The sequence below is a fragment of the Cynocephalus volans genome, chromosome 14, assembly GCF_027409185.1.
Source record: "Cynocephalus volans isolate mCynVol1 chromosome 14, mCynVol1.pri, whole genome shotgun sequence".
In the NCBI taxonomy this organism is placed as follows: Eukaryota; Metazoa; Chordata; class Mammalia; order Dermoptera; family Cynocephalidae; genus Cynocephalus; species Cynocephalus volans.
Genome location: NC_084473.1, coordinates 33,565,028 through 33,569,376, shown reverse-complemented (window position 1 = coordinate 33,569,376; position 4,349 = coordinate 33,565,028).

The following is a 4,349-nucleotide window of genomic DNA, read 5'->3' as shown; positions in this document are numbered from 1 at the left end:
AGCTTCTCCAAAAGTATAGTCAATAATTCCTGTTATGAGCTGAATTCTGTCCCTATAAAATTTGTATGTTGAAGCCCTAAACCCTAACTATATTCAGAGACAGAGTCTTTAGAGAGGTGATTAAGTTAAAATTAGGCCTTTGGTTTGGGTGTCCTTGAATGAAGAGAATATTTGGATGTATGGAGAGACACCCGAGATGCACTTCCACAGAGAAAAAGTCGTGTGAGGACACAGTGAGAAGGTGGCCATCTGCAAGCCAATCAGAGAAGCCTCATGGGAAAACAAACCTGATGACATCTTGATCTTGGATTTCTACCCTCCATAACTTTGAGAAAATAAACTTCTATTGACTAAAGCACTCAGTCTGTAGCATTTCATTATGGAAGTTCTAGCAAACTAATGTAATTCGCTTTTGGGGAAGAAGGAGAAAGCATTGGGGGTATAGCATTTATATTTTAAGGTTTAAATCTTAGAATTGAAAAAATACTATGAAAGTTACATAGGCCAAGTATCCATTAACCAGTTGTTTGAATTCTCTCTTTGACCTCTCTGAGAAGTAGTTACCCAGTTTACATCAGAACAGCTAGGGATAAAATGCTTACTAGTCCCATGTGGTAGTCAATCTTTCTTCAAATATTGCTAAATTTTGAAATATTTTCTTGTTATTGAGATAAACTTGTCTACCTGAAATTTATAAATATATATACATTCTAAACCCTCTCACCCATGAGAAGCCTTCATAATTAAAAAATATTTGATATTTCTTCTGATTCTTCTTACTTCCAAATTGAACATTTTTACTTTTTAAAGAAGTTTCTATGTGGCATAGTTTCCAAGGTCTTTGTACCTCATCGCTTACCCCTCAATGTATTTTAGTTTATTGATGTTCTTCTTAAACATGGAACAGAGCACTGCAGATGCAGTTGAGAGGGAACCCTCCCTCTATCTTCTCATCTTTTCACTTCCAACTTAGAACATTCTATAATGTGTCTGCTTAAAGTTCCATTAAATTAGAATGAGGAAGATATGCCCAATCTCTTCTTTATGTTCCTTTTCATTCCAGCCTCTATTGAAGCTGTAGGTTTTTCTTTCATTTTATATTCCTTATTTTGAGATCATTATAGATTCACATGCAGTTGTAAGAATACCACAGAGACCTATGTGCACTTCATGCAGTTTACCTCAATCATAACATCTTGCAAAACTGTACTACACTATCACAAACAGGATGCTGATATTGATATAATTCATCAATCCTGTTCCGATTTCCCCACTTTTACTCATACCCATTTGTGTGTGTGTATGCGTACATACTCTGTGCAATTTTATCACATGTAGGTGTATCTATAACTATAGTCAAGATTACAGGACTTTTTTTGTCATTCCAAAGATTCCTTTGTATGAACATAGCCCCTTTCCTTCCACAACTTTCTTCCCTGCCCTTAAACCCTTGCAACCAATAAAGAACTAATCTGTTCTTTATTCTCTAATTTTGTCATTTCAAGAATGCTATATAAATGAATTAATACAGTATGCACCTTTTAAGGATTGGCTCTTTTTTCCCACTTAGCATAATTCTCTGGAGATTTATTCAAGTTTTTATACGTATTAATATTTCATTGTTTTTATTGGTGAGTAGTATTCCATAGCATGTATGTACTACGGTTGATTTAGCCATAGAAGGACATCTGGGTGGTTTCCAGTTTTTGGCAATTATGAATAAAGCTGCTATTGACATTTGTGTAGAAGTTTTGTATGAACATAAACTTCATTATACTCAGATAAATGCCTACGGGTACAATTGCTAGTTATATATTTTAGTTTTACATAGTTTAGTTTTATAAGAACCTGACAAACTGTAGAGCAGCTCTATAGTTTTGATTTTCTTTTCTTTTTTTTTCCCCCATGGATCTACAATGTATGAATGACTAAATTCCTCCATATCCTTGTCAGCATTGCTGTTGTCACTTTCTGTTTTAGTCATTCTGATAGCTATGTAATAATATTGCACTATGGTGTTAATTTGTATTTCTCTGATGGCTAATGATTTTCAACATATTTTTATGTGCTTATTTGCCATAACTATATGCTCTTTAGAGAAAACTTCCTTCATGTCTTTTGGCATTTCTAATTGAACTTTTTTTTTTTTAAATTATAGAGTTTGAGCGTTATTTACATATTTTAGATACTATTCTTTTGTTGAATATGTAGTTTGCAAATATGTAGCTTGTTTTTTCTTCCACTTAACAGGGTTTCTCACAGGGGATTTTTTGTGTGTTTTACTATATCCATTTTATTAAATTTTTTTTATGAATCATGCTTTCAATATAAAGAATGTTTTGCCTAGCCCTAGATAATAAGGATTTTCTCATATATTTTACTATAAAAGTTTTATAGTATTACATTTCATATTTAAGCTCATAATCTATTTTGGGTTTATTTTTGTGTAAGGGGTGAACTTTATGTCAAGATGCTTTCTTTGCGTAGGCTCAATTATTCAAGTACCATGTTGAATAGACTATCCTTACTCTTCTGCTTTTGCAACTTTGTTAAAAATCAGTTGGCTTATTTCACTTAGCATAAGATATCTTATGAGAGTCTATTTTTGGTTCTCTATTCTGCTCTATTTATCGATGGGTCTGTCCCTTTTCTATTACTTCACAGTCTTGATTACTGAAGCTATATATTAAGCATTAATATGGGGCACAGTGATTTCTCTGATTTTATTCTTCATTTTGCAAGATTGTTTCAGATATTCTAGAGTGTGTGCCTTTTCATATAAACTTTAAAATCAATGTAAGTATGTCTGCAAAACAAATGTTAGCATCTTGACAGGAACTGTATAAAGTCTATAGATCAATTTGGAGAGAATTGATATCCAGACTACGTTGAGACTTTCAACCAATGTGCACTGTATGTCTCTTCATTTATTAAGAGCTGTAATTTTTCACACCAGCGTTTTGTAATTTTCAAGATACAGATTCTGAGCATTTTTAAAAGTTATGTCCAAGGGGGTAATTTTCTTCAGATTGTAAGTGATACTGTATTTTAATTATGGTTTACACGTGCTTGTGTTTAATATATAGAAATGTGATTGATCTTTGTGTGTTGTTCTTGTATCCTACTAACTTGCTGAATTCACTTATTTGTTCTAAGAAGTATTTTTGTTTGTTTCATTTTAGTTTCTTTGTGATTTTCTACATAGACAATCATGTAATAAAACTAGGGACTTTTATTATTTTTGTTTCCAATTTCAATGTCTAGAACATCCAGTACTATATTGAATAAGAGTGGTAAGAGTGGGCATCCTGCCTTGTTCCTGGTCTTAGGAAGAAAGAATTTACTCTTTCATGATCAAGTATGTTAGCTGTAAATTTTCATAGGTTCTATTTATCCAGTTGTTATAATTCTCCTCTGTTCCTAACTTGCTAAGAATTTTTACCATGACTGGACATTTGATTTTTTTCAGATGAGTTTTTCCTGCATCAATTGATATAATCTTTATCTTGTTGAAATAGTGGATTTAATTGATATTTTAACATAGAAAGAGATCTATTTATTTATCTGTTTAATTGACAAGTAAAAGTTGTATATACTTTTGTGTGCAACATGATATTTGGATATCTGTATACATGGTAGAATGGCTAACTCAAACTATTTAACACATGCATTACCTCATATACTTACCATTGTTTTTGTGGTGAAACGCTTAACATCTACTCTCTTAGCAACTCTTAAGTATACTGTATATTGTTACTGAAGTTTCCATGATGTACAATATATCTCTTGAACTTTTTTCTCCTGTCTAACTGAAATTTTGTGTTCTTTGTGCAACATCTCCCTAATGCCTCCAACTCCCAGCCTCTGGTAACCACTATTTTACTGTTTCTCTGAGCTCAACTTTTTTAGATCCACATGCATGTGAGATCATGTGGAATTTGTCTTTCTGAGCCTGGCTTATTTAATTAGCATAATGTCCTCCAGGTTCACCCATGAGACACAAATGACAGGATTTCCTTCTTTTTATAAGGCAAAATAGTAGCCCATTGTATATATATACCACATTTCTTTATTCACTTATCTGTGTATGATTTTATTTCTTGACTATTATAAGTAATGCTGCAAGGAATATGAGAGTGCAGATATTTTTTTGACATACAGATTTCATATTCTTTGGATATATCCCCAGTAGTTGGATTGCTGGATCATATAGTAGCACTATTTTTAATTTTTTGAAGAACCTCCATACTGTTTTCCATAATGGCTGCACTAATTTACATTTCTATCAACAGTGTGCAAAAATCCCATTTTCTCTATATCCTTTCCAGAATTTTTTTTTTTTTTTGTAA